The following is a 15,002-nucleotide window of genomic DNA, read 5'->3' on the forward strand; positions in this document are numbered from 1 at the left end:
ACTATGTCAATTTTAAAAAGAGAAAAAAAAAATAAAAGAAAAGAATATACTTACTGTGTTTTGAATTTCTTTCAAAAATAATCTAATTAATGATCTTTAAAATTTTTGTGGCATACCTGGGATCCTCTTTGGCACACTGCTTGAAAATCAGTGCTCCAGGGTGGTGCCTGGGGCCCAAAGGAGTAGGGCACTGGCCCCATACACCAGAAGTGGAGGGTTCAAACCTGGCCCTGGCCAAAAACTGCAAAAAAAAAAAAAAAAAGAAAGAAAGAAAATCAGTGCTCTAATTAGTTTAATATACAGGAAAATACAAGCACAAAATTTCAACAGTGAAACAAAAGATAGATTATAGACAGAGACCCACCAACTCACAGGAGACTGGAGATCTCTGTAAGTCTCCGATATGTGTCCTATTTACAGATGAGGCCAACAGATTGAGAGCCCACAAAATTATTAAAAGCAATCATGTCACAGCGACTGATAAAGTCTCAAGAAAAGGGCTTTTTTCTGAGAAAACAGACTAAATTGAAAACATAAATTTCAGCATCAGCAGGACATAAATATAAGAACTAAAAAAGTTCCTTCAAAGGAAAAGAATGGACCCAGAGGCTTCCCTGTTCCAATCTCCCACTGATGCCAGGGGCATCTCTCCTGTTAAGTAAACTGGTTCAGAGCACAAGAAAGCCTTCCCATTTCGTTTTATGAAATAGTAAATTCCAAATGCAAAAGCCTGTCCAAGATTGCACAGAAGGATAACTGCATAGCAGTGATCTAATGTTTTTCACTATAGTTATAAAACTCAAAGGAAACCCCAGAGAACGCAACTTTCTGTGTATTAAAAAAGCAGGTGGCACCCGTGAGCACAGTTCACTTCAGCAGTGCAAGGGGATGTCAAGGTTAGTAAAGATACTAAAGGGCCCCATTTCTAGGCCAGCAGATGCTGAAAAGACTTTGATTAAAAATTGTCCTCAATTTTTTATACATTTGTCACTCTCAAAGAAGTGATTTCTCTTAATATGATAAGTAACATCTGTGTCAAACAGCAGGCTACAGCATCCCCAAGGTTAAATACCAGTCAAATTCCCATCCCATCCAAAAATTCTATTTCTCTTGAAATAGGATGAAATAATCCTTAAAATCACCCAGAAGTATCAACAGGTGAGAATAGCTAAGACAAGTCAGGAAAAAGAAAAGAGAAAAAGTTCAATACAGAGTACTTGCTATTTCAGACAGAAAAGAATACAATAAAAATAAAATGATAAATTAACAAAATAAGTACTAATGTTAAAAACAGATTTCCACCAATAAATCAACGAGTCAACATAGAAACTGCACATAAAGTCCCAAATCAGAAAGGGGGTTTCTGGCTCTACAATTAGCCGGGAAAGGCTGGATTAAACATGTGTTAGGAAACAATTGGGCTTTTCTTCACATGTGCCATCAGGAAATTCGCTTCAGGATCAAGCATCTAGCACCTGTGTGTCCCCCAGGTGTCCCCCAGCCCCTGTGGGACACGATAGAGCAGGGCTCAGGCCAGGAGCCTAGCCTCAGCCGTGGCGGCCACTCATGCGTACCCCTTCAGCACTGATTTTCAAAGAATAATTCAACTGAAAATTATAAGTGATGTCTTAAAAATAAATAGGGGAGCATATTTTTATTGTGGGGGCAGAGTGACAATTCCAGTGAGTTCTGAGCACCTCTCCAGCCCATGCTGGCCTCCATGTTGCTGTACCCAGGGGCAGACAGCACCTATTTTATCCTACACATGTCGCTAAGGACAACTCTCTACAATTTCCACCAACCACCATTTCTGAAAACCAGAGCATTTCACGCAGAAGCACAGATATCCGGCTCCTTTAGAGAGGTGGGGAGACCTGAGGTTTGCAACCCTGTGCCCACTGGTGGCCTGCGCAGACTCCCTACCCTGCCCCTAGCTGCCTCCATCCCCACCCTCCATCCCTACCCTGCTCCCAGCTGCCTCCATCCCCACCCTCCATCCCTACCCTGCTCCCAGCTGCCTCCATCCCCACCCTCCATCCCTACCCTCCATCCCTACCCTGCTCCCAGCTGCCTCCATCCCCACCCTCCATCCCTACCCTCCATCCCTACCCTGCCCCTAGCTGCCTCCATCCCCACCCTCCATCCCTACCCTGCTCCCAGCTGCCTCCATCCCCACCCTCCATCCCTACCCTGCTCCCAGCTGCCTCCATCCCCACCCTCCATCCCTACCCTGCCCCCAGCTGCCTCCATCCCCACCCTCCATCCCTACCCTGCTCCCAGCTGCCTCCGGCCAGGAGCACCTGCCAGCCCACCTGCTACCTGTGGCGGCTGTGGACTGGGGCTCCCACGATCTCTGTCCCATCGAGATCTCATCTCCTGCCACTCTGAGTCCCGCGTCCCCTTCTCTGTGCGGTGCCCATTCTCACCAATGCCTGGGACAATCCCTTCTCGGCTCTCCTACTTGACTGCTCACCAGCCACACCTCCCCTCACACCGCCAAGCGGCTTCTCTTCCTGAGCGCTTCTGAACCGGCAGTCCCAGATGACAGTGACCAGCCTTTTACTAATTTCCGGGCACTCGCCTCAGTTCTTGCTCTGCTCCCCTTTTCTTCTACATGGGGTGCCCTGGCCGCCTCTGTCCTCACCGTCCACACTCAGAGCAGCAAACCCACTCCAGGTTCCAGCTGTCATCTCCATTCTACGACCCCCAGCCCTCCCTGACCGCTCTGCCTACCCGACTCCTGTGTCCAGACAGTTTCCAGAGACTCCCTGGTGTGGCCTCCCCACCTTCTGGCTCTTCCTCTGCGGAGTGGCGCCAGCACCTGCCCCCATCCCCCGCGGGGACCGAGCTTCAGCGCAGACTTGTCCCTCCTCCGGACCTCCACGTCGGAGCAGGTGCCAGGTCCTGTCTGCCCCACGTCTAGGACATCTCCAGAGCCAGTTCTGCTGTCCCCAGGCTCGGGGACTCCGCCTCTAAACTCCAGTCTCCCCCACCCCGCCGAGGTCCTCTCCGGCCACACCACTGGGATATTCTTAGTATAAAGCCCACGGCCCCAAGCCGGCCCCGCTGCGCCCCGACACCTCCTTGCTGCGGCCCCATGAGGACGTCCCCTGGCGCACCGCCGAACCCAGCTGCTTCAGGACTCGAGTAGATGACACTTCCCTGACAGGCCCCTGCTCCCAGCACGGCTGTGAGACGCTGCAGAAGCAGGGTCTCAGGTGTCTCCACTTGTCGCCGCGTCCGGTCCCGGGAAGAGAGGAGGCTGGGGCCCCGGTGTGGGGCGCTGAGAGCCTCAGAGAAGCCGGGCTCTGATGTCAGGAGGGGGCAGAGGCGCCCGTTTAATCACCCTCCGATATTTACTGAGGCCCCGGCTCTGTGCCAGTTGTTGTTTCAATTGTAATAAATATGGAGGAAGAAAAGCAGCCCAAAACTTTGCCTTCAAGAAATAAAAATTCCAATGAGAGCAAGGGAGTCAGAGAAATGATTCATTCCCACCATGTACAAGTGACTTGCTCAGAATGTAACAAGTGATCAGTGGGACAAGAAAAGCAGGCCAGGGTGGGCGTGGTCCGGCAGTGCCGTGGGCACCTGTGCCCAACAGAAGAAACCTGGGCAGTCAGGAAGGAGCCCAGGGCTGGCCACCTGCTGCCGGGGGACCCACACCAGGTGGAGGGGTGAGCAGGGGCCGAGGCTGCTTCACAGGCCAGGACCAGGTGTGGCAGGGAGGGCATCCAGAGCAGGGTGAATGGGAGCAGGAGGAGGCCACCAGAGCCCCTGGCACAGCTGGATGCTGGCTTTCCCTCCTAGAGAGAGGCCTGCCCTGGCCTGAACCCCACTGTGACCCTGAACAGGGAGCCAGCCAGGAGGGGAGTCCACCAGAGCTGCTGTGGTCCTGGGGGCAAGAGGCCATGGCCACAGGCCAGGGCAGAAGGAGAGAAGCCCCGCTGTGTCTTGGCATGTTCTGAAGGGAGCCCCAGTGAGCAGCCCTGACAGAGGCCCTAGGAGCAAATACAGCACTGCTGACTACCAGGAGGTGAGGCGGATTGGCCAAGGGAAGCATGGAGACTCAGGAGAAGAATGCCCAGGACAGAGGCTGAGAGGCCTGCTCTCCAGACACAGGGGGATGGTGGCAGTCCAGGCTGAGTCAGAGGGGGTCTCTGGGGCTACCTAGTGAAGGAGGACGGAGAACACAGGGACCCTCAGTGAGGAAACAGAAGCCTTCCAGGAATGGGGCAGGCGCTCCAGAGAGAGGTCCCCAGAGCCGGCGGGAGCAGAACACTCAATCAGGAAATGAAAAGGATCACAGAATGTCGTGCACTTAGGGGAATGTCGGGCACCGGGGAATGTCGTGCAATTCACATTTCCCCCAAATTTCATCCTTTGCCCCTGCTATCTCGATGGAGAACCAGGTATTTATCTGAAAACTTTTCTCATCCAGATGTGTGGAGCCAATAATCACAAAGGAACGTGAACAGGGCAAGAATCCCCCGTTTTTCCAGGACCAAATGAGAGTCCCTCAGAATGTGCTTCTGGGGAAGACCAGTCACCGCTGGCAATGCCTGGGGTCAGAGCTGCAGTGTGGAGTGTGCAGGGAGGAGGGGACAATGCAAGGGCTGGGAAGTGGAGGGGACTAGGTGACGTGGCGCACCTCCCTGGATCCCTGCTACACCTCTCTCTGAAAACTACCAGGACTGCACAGGGGTGCCCTCCAGCCACAGGCTTAAGATGGAGTGAGGGATTGGGGCCATCCCGGTATTCCCCCCTCTCCTCAGTGGACAGGGAACAGGCCACTGACCTCAGCAGGTGCAGCAAGGGAAGGAAGGACAGCAGGGTGAGGAGGGTGTGGGACCTAAAGGGCAGGGGCCACGCACATGCTGGTGACACAGAGTGCCTGGCAGCAGACCCACTGCAGAGGCTTCTCCCGTCTGTATAAGGTGGTGGCTCAGAGGTCATCTCACCAGGGCAGGTAAAGCAGCGGGGAAGACAATGTGGGAATGGGAATTGTGCCTGTGCCCTTGGTGAGGATTTCCACCTATGGAGAGGCTGCTGGGAGGGACTGGGGACAGAAGGGAGGCAGGGCTTGGGGAGGGACCTTGCACAGTGCAGGTGCAGGCGGGTCCTTGGTCAGTTTGTGGATGGAGGTCCCCACCCTGGCCTTCTTCCAACCAATGCCCCTGGAGGGACCAGATCCAGCAGCACAACCCAGACCTTGGCACTTCGCCGAGGGGAGAATGCTGTGGGAACCTACCCTGGAGCTCTGTAGGGGTCAGCGTGGCTTTCCTCAGCCTAGCTCAGCCCAGCAGTTCACTGTCCCCTGCCCTCTGACAACCCTGACTACTCAGCCTCTGATGTAGCCCGGCCAGTCCTGGGAGCTGGCTGGCCCTGCTCTGGTTTAAGGGAAGTGCTGGGGGAAAGGGGCTGCTGCCTTCCTTCCCCTGGTGCATAGACCCAGGACCCCAGGGTCCAATTACCCCCCTTGTGGAGAAGTAACTGCCCCACTCTGCCAATTAGCCTGCAGTCTCAGCTGCTGGTGGCCCAAGCCCGGCTGGGTCCCAGCAGGCTGGCTGTGTCCAGGTCCTACCTGGACTTCCTCCCTATCCACTCAGTCTCCAGCCACAAAGCCCTGTCCCCACCATGACTTCTGTTACCCTCCCTCCTTGAGCCAGGAAGGAGTGTCATGCTTATTGGGGGACAAAGGGCTTTCCCAGTAAAATGATGTGACTTAGACCAGGGAGAATGGATGGGGCAGGTACCTGTTCTATCCCAGAGTCCACAAATGTCACTCATAGTGGGTGTTTCTGCATGAGACAAAAGCTTCTATTCTCCCACAGTGATCAACATGACACATTTTTATTAATATCAGGCCAAACAGGCCTATCTTGTGAATATTTCCAAAGATGGTTTTCTGGTAGCAGAAGAAATGGGAGCAGTCTCACAGTCCACCTTCCCTGGGGGGTCTGGGAGACACTGTCTGGAGAACCACTGAGGCCTCCGCCCAAGAGAGGCAGGCACAGTGAGGGAGGATGTCATTCTTGTCATAAACAAACACCCCAACTTGCCAGTGTCACCCCCCTCAGGAAAGCCAGTGGACAGAGCAGAGACAGCCCAGCTAACAAAGAGGCAGATGACTCAAGCAGACACCTCATCAAAGGCGATAAAGTGATGGTGATAGGCAGGAGAAAAGAGGCACGTCACTGTCACCATCAGGGAGATGCCAATCACAGCCATGACAGATGCCACCGCACGATCGTCAGAGTGTCAGAGCGTCAGAGCATCAGAGCAGCTGAAATAAAGGCAGTGACAATGCCACACTGGCCAGGATGCGGGGAGACTGGAACTCACACATGGTGCTGCGGCTTGGGAAACAGTTCAGGTATTTCTTATAAAGTTAGGCAGCAAAATGTATATTCCCCCAAACTTGCACATGGATGCTTATAGCAGAGCTATTCACATGGTCCAAAAGCTGGAGACAGCTGGGCGGCCCTTTAGCAGTAAATGGATACTCAAATGGTGCACAACCATAGGACAGTTCATAGGACAGATTCCTATCCTTTGTCCCCAAGCAGGAGTGACACCCTTCCTGGACCCAAGGAGAAAGGGTAGCAGAGGTCATGGTGGGGACAGGCTGTGCAGCCAGAGACTAAGCGGAGGGGGGCAGGAAGCCTGGGTAGGGCGCTGGCCTCTGCCAGCAGTGAGCCATTGGTTAGCAGAGCACTGAGCCGTGGGTCAGCACAGCAGCAGGATGAGTTTCAGGCCTTGTTCACCGTCCATTTGGACAGCTGTGTGTTCAGTGCGCCTCTCCCTGATCACTGATAAGGTCGGGCACCGCTGGCATGCTCATCAGCCCGCAGGTCCTTTACCTGCTCTCCGTGGGGTCACTGTCTCCCTGGCTGATGTCTGGGGAGTCTTCCCTCTGGCTTCCAGGCCTGCTTCTGCAGCTCCTGTTAGGGTGCCTGCTTTCCCACCCATGTCCATATCTTCCTCCTCTTACAGATTCCTCCTGAGCACCAACCCCTTCCTAGGTCCCTGGAAATCAGGACAGGACCACCACCCCCAGGCCCTGGGGACAGTACTGACTGACCTACGCCTCTCGGCTAATTGTGGCTCTCAGCCTTGTGCCATTCCCATGTACAGATTCACAGGAACTCAGAATGAAGCAAGCCGGCTTGTGGAACTGCCTGAAGAAATGAATGGTTTGGGTAGACACGTGTCCAGTTCACACACAGTTCGATTCAGGGCAAGGTCGAACTGTCACCTTCCCACGCTGGAAAGGGGGGGGTGTCTCCTGACGGACACCCACAGTCCCTGCTTCAGTTGGGCCCTGACGTGCCTGCGGTGGTTTCTGTGGGCCTCACAGCGTCCTTTAATAATCCAGCTTCCACTGCCCTCCTGCCAGGCCACACAGCCGGGCCCTTGACCACCACTGCCCATGAATCAGTGAACCCCAAACACGCAGCTCTCACGTCTGTTCAGTTCTTCCCGGACCGCAGGAAGCAGCGTGGCCATCACCCCCATCCCCACCCCCCACCCCCACTTTACCCCACCCCCCAACAGCGGCCCAAGGGGGGCTTCACAGCAGGGGCGCCTGCCCACTTCGCCACCGCTGTCGGGGACCCAGCTCTGGTTGCTCCGGAGCTGCCCACTGCCTGCTGTCCCGGGCAGGTAGCGACGGGGTCGGGCAGCCCCCCAGGGAGGCTCCACCGTCTGCCACCGGGAAGGGGCTGCCGGCTGCGCGCGTAGCGAGCGCCTCCCGGGTTCTCTGCGCAGCGTGTTCCTGGGTAAACTGGTTCCGCTTTACTCTGGAACCTTCTGGGCTCTGCCCTCCGTTTGGGGATGTTTCTCCGGCATCATTCAAGACATTGTGGTCTTCCAGGTTACGAGATTGTTTTGTGTCCTCTGGTCAAGGGGCAGAGTCAATCGCTGCACCGACAGCGCCCCGGGAACCTTCCGGTGCTAACTCCGGCGTCTGCCGCTTGGTGGCGCGCACGGGCCGCAGTCGGAGCCCGGTCTGCACGCGGGGCGAGCTGCAGACGCTTCCAGAATCACGTCGGAGTGCGCATCCTCCGGGCCCAAGGACACAGACGGAAATACTGCTTTCTGCAAAGCAGACATGGCTGCTTTTGTCCCGGCCCCCACTCAGACGTGGCCTTCTTTGGGGAGGTCGCACAGACAGGACTTAGCAATGTTCCCAGGTGTGCAACACGCATCCAGAAAGTCCAAAGCGCCCTGCTTCTCTCCTAGTTCAGGGAGGCGACGGCAGCAGTCTATTTCTAGTAGCTTGTGGATGTCGGGGATGGCTTCTGCCCCTGTTATTCCTGAGAGTTTCCCGGTTGCAGTGGCCCGTGCGTCTCCCCGGATTTACCAACAAGCCCTGTGGGTCCTGAGCACCCGCACCATATTGGGGTGGATCTACTGGCTCTCAGCAGCTGGCACTGCTGTGCTGTTCAGTGTTTTCTTACAATCAAGATCTGCATGGAGCCTTAATTTAACCCAATTATGACAACAAGCTGTTGAGTTCAAACGACCCTGAGACAGCACAGGAAGCGTGAAGTGGGATCCTTCCCTCGTGAGAGAGCTGCGGTTGGTCGTTTCTGAGATGTCTCAATCTCAGAGAAAAAGCCCCTGCACCACCCTTCCCTGAGCGGGAGCCCTCCTCAGCCGGGCGTGCCTTCTGCACTGTGGAAGCTGTTAGGAACTGTGGACGCTACTGGTTGTGCCGCTTTGTTTAAGCCTTGATGACCGACTGTCCCCTCACCCAGCTGCCCACTCACAGACCACACAGGGCTACCCAACAAGGAATTTATTCACAAATGTTGCAGCTTCTAACATGTCTTCCACATGGGCTCAAATTCACAGCCTCCTGGGCTCAATCCAGTCTGCACTCACACCGTGTCCAGTGTGAGCTCCCAGGCTCCTGTTTCACAGAACTGGGTAGGGAAGGGTCCCCAGTCGGGTGCAATTCCTAGTCTAGTAATGTGTAGACATTCAGGTAAAGAAGATGGGACATTGAAAATCTGACTCCAGATTTATATAAGAAGGAAAGGACTTGGAGGAGTCAAAACCCCACTGAGAAAGGAAACAGAACCGGAGGCTGTCTACTCCTTGATTTTAAAGCCTATTACAGCCTAACAACAGTCAAGTCACGGGGGACTGGCATGAGGACAGACGTATAGTGCAAAGGGACAGAAATGGTATTGTATCTATATATATCCAGAGCATACTATAATCCAGACAGTGACCACAGTTTAAATAAATGCTAAATTGATGTTTTATGAAAGCGTCAAGATAGTTTGAGAAAAATAGTCTTAATAACAAATAATCCTAAAATAATGGAAATAAAAATAACTTAGGTGTTTGGAGGGAAGAGTAACTATTACTATTTGACCAAGCATCACATTGCTAGGGATTTTTAATGTTCCTTCTGCTATAGTTTTATAAGCTATGCTTTGCTTATTAAAATAAATCAGTTTTAATGGTATGGTTTTATGAATTTTGTGAATTGCTCACCGCGTATAATATCATGGCGGTGAAGAGAGACCATTTAGTCATTCATGTCCATTTGAAGCAAATGACCTCCACTCACTGTCTTGAAACTACTTGGTCTGTCTTTTGGTCGTTAAAAATGAGGGTTGCCTTTTCCAGAACTTTATGTAAATGGCTTCTTTTGCTCAACCTGCTTTTGAGCTCCATCCATATGTTATGTGAGTATGTAATTTGTTCCTTTTATTTGCAAATAGTATCCCTTTGTGTGTATACACCGTACACTTTCCCCTATCTGCCTGTTGATTGGTCTGGGGGCTGCTTCTGTATTGTGGCTATCAGGAAGAAAGCTGTTGTGAATACTTAGCGTGCAGAGATGGATCTTATTAGGGATCCACACAAAGTGTGAAGTTCTAGGCTGTACAGAAAATGCATTTAGAGAAACTGACAAGCACCTTTTCTCGGTGGCTGTGCCATTTTACTACACATTTGCACCAGCGGTGTTCATTCTCATCAGCAATGTTAAAGAATTTTAGCTGCTCTGCACCTAGACTTATTAATGACGATCTTTTTCTAGTGAATATGCATAGGATTTGGTTGTGGTTTTAACGTGCCTTTCTCTGATTACTAATAGTGTAAGCATCTTTTCTTGGGCTTATGGGCCTTCCATATATGTTAAGAATCGTGAAGAATCTGAGATTTTACCTACTTAAGAGGTACCTACTTAACAATTAAGTTTCCCACACTTTCACGGATGCTGGCAGAAGACATGAGCTTTCTGGATTAGAGACAAAGGAATTTGTTGCTCATGACAGAAGAAAGCATGAGCTTCATGCCTGTATCACCTCCGCTTGCCCATCTCCAAAAACACTTGATCGCAAGGATGAAGTTGAGATGCTCAGGTGGATACTGTTGCATCCCTGCCAAGAAACCTGGAGCACATAGAGGGCTTCAAGAAACCCTGCCCAGGTCCGACGGCATAAAGCTTGCCCGTGTCACTACAACACATCCCTCTTTATTTCTTGAATTGCTTCTTGCTGTGAGGCAGCCTCATCTGATATGAGCTTAGCTATACAAGGTTTATTTTGGCTAACTTTACATGACATAGATTCCCCCCTTAGCACCTGCTTCCATCTCTTCTTGTATTTAAGGTTTATCTCTTGTAAGAAGCATATAGGATTTTTATTCAGCCAACTTGATGATCTCAGTGATTTCAATAGAATATTTAATCCATCAAAATTTAATGTAGATGCTCATATAATTTTGTTGACATCCTTGGCCTATTTTTTAACTTGGCCTATCTTTTATACCCCTTTTTATGCTTACTTTTATCTATTTTCAATTAAAATAATTTTTTTTAGTTTTTCATTTTTTCTTTACTACATTCTTCTATAGTCTTTATTATGTTTTGGTTATCCTATCAAAGCCAATGTGCTTTTTCCCCTTTTACTACAATCTAATTGGAGCCATTACAGTTATAACTGCTAAAATATGCTAGATCTTTAAAACTGTTTAAATTCATTTGCTCTCTCCCAACGTTTGCAAAATTCTACATCAGTCTTAACTAAATGTCATTACTCTTCCTGTCTATACAACTGATGTTTACCCACTTACCTATGCTTCAATTACTCCTCGTTAATTTTTTTTTTTTTTTGAGATGGGGGTCTCACAGTGTTGCCCAAGCTGGATTTAAGCTTCTGGGCTCAAGCAATCTGCCTGTGTCAGCCTCTCAAGTGACTGGGACTACAGGCGCCTGCCACTGTGCCCAGGAGCCATCATTCACGTTTATCCTCTGATGGTTGCATCTGGCACCATTTAGGGGAACTGACATGTGACCAACACGGACAACATACATTTCCCTATTTAGGACTTACTCAATATCTGTTTTCAAGTTTGTGCAGTTTTCAGTGTATGAACCTTGCACATCTTTTATTAAATTTACTCATTTTATTCATACTATGATAAATTTTTATTTTTCTCATTTGTTGCTAGTATACAGAAAAATGGTTCATTTTTGTATTAAGACGTGTCATGTGGCCTTACCAAATTCACTTACCTGATTTAGTAATTGGATTGTAGATTTCTGAGGTTTTTTTTTTTTTTGAGATGAAGTCTCACTATGTCACTATGTCACCCTTGGTAGAGTACCATGGCGTCACAGCTCACAGTAACCTCAAACTCTTGGGCTTAAGTGATTCTCTTACCTCAGCCTCCCAGGTAGCTGGGACTACAGGCATCCATCACACGCCTGGCTATTTTTTTGTTGTTTAGTTATCCCAGGCTGGGTTCAAACCCAGCTCCCTCAATGTATGTGGCTGGCACTGTAACCACTGTGCTACGGGTGCTGAGCCGATTTCTGAGTATTTTATACGTACAAAATCATGTTATAGTAGGACCTCACAGCTAACCACTTCCTTACACTGACCACCTCCTAAAGTTGACCTAATTTTCATACCCCAGACATGCACCACATGTGCTCAATAGAAGGCTGACTCTACACTGACCACCTCTGTAAGTTGTATCTTGCCCACTTGAACTGTGACACACAATGTAAATTTACCTTCTGTAACTTGACCAGTTGAGTCCACTCTACACCAAGCAGTAGAAGGTGTGGGATTTTCCCCTTAGTTGTATTCCTTTTTCTTTATTGTAAGTTTTTTTTTTTATGTTTTATTATTACCACGTGTTGGATTAGCCCTACGGTCCTATTGTTTATCACATGTTGCGGAAGATTTTTTTTCAACATAAAAGACTGATGTCAACATGTAGGTACATCCTACAATTACTGAAAAATTTTACAGTTAATCGAGACATGATGGCCCAAAGCAAAGAGCTCAAAGATCTGACTTTGGAGAAAAATGTTAATCTTCCACATTTTCTGGAAAGCAGCAGCCAAAGAAAGACAGTGGAACATTTGGTGTTAGCAACATCCAGAAATGTAAACATGAGAACTTGGAGAGATACGGTAAGGAAAGCAGAGACCTACAGCAGAAAAGGAGGAGGACGTCCCTCGACGAGGTCAGTGAAGCCACATCAAGCTGCTTCAAACAAGTGACAGCAGTTAGTCTCCAACTCCCCAGGCTGATGATCCAAGAATTTGCTAAAATATTCACATAGGAATTCCGGGAGGCAGATTTCCAAGCATTAAGTGATTGGCTCAAGAAATTTAAACCATGGCACGAGATCTTCCAGAAAGTTTTGTGTGGTGGATCCAGTGAGGTTCCAGTAGAACGTGTGGAGATTTCATCAAAAAGTTCCTGGACTTCACCAAAAGCTTCAGAGATGGCGGCCTCTTTAACACTGACAAGTGAGGACTCTTTTTTAAGGCAATGCCTGGAGACTTGCTGTGAAGGGAGACAAATGTGAAGAGCAGAAAACGTTCCACAGACTGTTTCACAGTTCTGCTTTGCACTAGCTCCCCCAGAGGGAAGCTACGGCCCTTGGTGATCGGTAAGTCAGCAAAGCCATGTTCATTCCAGAAGCTGAAGCCCAAAGCACTCCGTCTCTTGGAGATCAAATAAATGCACATGGATGACTAGTGCCCTATTTGAGGAGTAGGTGGGTACAGGGTACTGACCAAGAAATGAAGAAGAAGAAACAGTCGATTCTACAGATGGTAGACGGCTGTCCTGGCCACCCACAAGTGAGTCATTTCACGAGTATGGCACTGAAATTTCTGCCTCCACTTGTGATCTCAGAAATCCAACCTCTTGACCAAAACATCAGCAAAACATTTAAACTGCACTACTGACCCCACTCCTATAGTTGATCATCACTAAAACACACACCTGAGGTGCCTGTGAAAGCAGCTTTGCTGTATCAGTCACCACTCGGGTGCTGTCCTCTGGATCCATTCTGTTCGGAAGAAAGTTCAGCCAGAAACAATACAGCAGTGTTTCAGGAAAGTTGGATTTGTCACACCTGAGAGCACCATGTTTGGCCTTTGGCCCCATCGGACAGTCCATCTTCCATGGCAGAATTCGCAGGAGTAGAGTTTGAACTTGTAATAACCCTGACCCAGAAGCAGGTTTCCAAGGGATATGCAGGCGTCCTCAAACTGCAGCGGGCGGGCCACATGAAGCAGTGTGAATTGTATTTGTTCCTATTTTGTTTTTTACTTCAAAATAAGATATGTGCAGTGTGCATAGGAATTTGTTCATAGTTTTTTGTTTTAAACTATAGTCCCGCCCTCCAACGGTCTGAGGGACAGTGAATTGGCCCCCTGTTTAAAAAGTTTGAGGACGCCTGGGATAGTGACTGAAGAACAGACCCGCGGAAAAGCGCGCAAAGCAGCTGAAGTGGAAGAAGCGAGTGAGGGTGCGCCAGAAACTGCCCAGACTCCCACAGCAGAGGCCGACAGGGGTTTGCTGCGGAAATGCCCGGTGTGCTGAGTGGTGTGTCCGGCGCTGAGAGCGCTTTCTCCGCTTACCTTTGTATTAAGAATAAGAAGCAGGTGTCCCGCGTGGCGCAGGTGGAGAGGGGGGTGCCTGCCCCCGGGGGCCGCCTGGGCACTCGGGCCCTTCGCTCAGCGGGACTGTGGGGAGCAGGCGAGTCCAGGAGGAAGGGGGTCCACTCAGTGGGTGGCGACCTGCGGGCGGGACCGTGGTCAGAGCCCGGAGCTCGCTGCTCTGCGCCTGGGGACCGGCCGGTCGGGTGTCTCCCCAGGTCCGCGGTGGCCGGTCCACGCCCTCTCCATTCCTTGTCCACTACTCTCTGCCTTTTTTTTTTTTTTTTTGGCCTTCCTCCTCCTCCTTGTCTGTCTCCTGGTTAAAGAGTTGCACGCTGAGGATCTGGAGCATGCGGATGGTACGGACTCTGGGATCTGAGGATTCTGGACTCTGCTGTAACACCCTGGCCCTGACTCCGGTTCTCCAGCTGCGGCTCTGCTCGGACAGGGACTCAGGTGATTCTTTTGAACCAGGCACGTTTCCTCCCGCGCCTCTTCCACCTGCCGGTTCCGGACCCTGCACGTGGCGACTCTGAACGGGGATGCAGCTGCTCTGACTGCGGCTTCGGGCCCGTGTAAACCCCGAGGGAAGCAATACTGTCCGCAAAACTTAGAAAGGATTGTTTGTAATGAAAAGAAGGAAAATCGTTGCCTACTCAGAAAACCGAGAGAACCGCTCGCTGTTCATTCTGTGGTTCAGACCCGTGTCACCGTCGTCGGCCTGGAGGACCCTTTAAACTCTGGACTCCGGGCATTGGGGATTCCTGAATATTAAGCTTTAAAAGTAAAAGACGTTTGCCGCATCCTTTTACTTCTGTGTGTGTAGTTCCTATAAGTTGAAGAAGACTTTTTAGTGGAAATCAAATTCAAAAAGTCGAATACAGGACAATACCAACCTTTCCACCTATGTATTACATTTTTTGCTAAGATAGTGATATTATTGTCTCGTTAAGATCGAAACATCTTATTTATATGTCAGGAAAGCAAATAATTCATACGGTGCCAACATTTTATAGAAGCTACTTTTAAATCAAAATATTTAGCTTTTGCTATTTGTGTAATTAATAGAAGGTGC

At 50.2% G+C, this 15,002-nt stretch overlaps 1 protein-coding gene across 1 annotated transcript in view; it reads right to left on the reverse strand.

The window, feature by feature from the left end:
* LOC128590493 (olfactory receptor 6B2-like) overlaps positions 1–14,091 on the reverse strand; it is a 58,601-nt gene extending 44,510 nt beyond the window's left edge. Inside the window, exon 1 of the mRNA XM_053597811.1 lies at positions 13,910–14,091. The gene's annotated coding sequence lies outside the window, so the exon portion shown is untranslated. The remainder of the gene's footprint in view (positions 1–13,909) is intronic.
* Between the last annotated feature and the right edge of the window lie 911 nt (positions 14,092–15,002).

Source organism: Nycticebus coucang, chromosome 7, assembly GCF_027406575.1.
Source record: "Nycticebus coucang isolate mNycCou1 chromosome 7, mNycCou1.pri, whole genome shotgun sequence".
NCBI classification, from domain to species: Eukaryota; Metazoa; Chordata; class Mammalia; order Primates; family Lorisidae; genus Nycticebus; species Nycticebus coucang.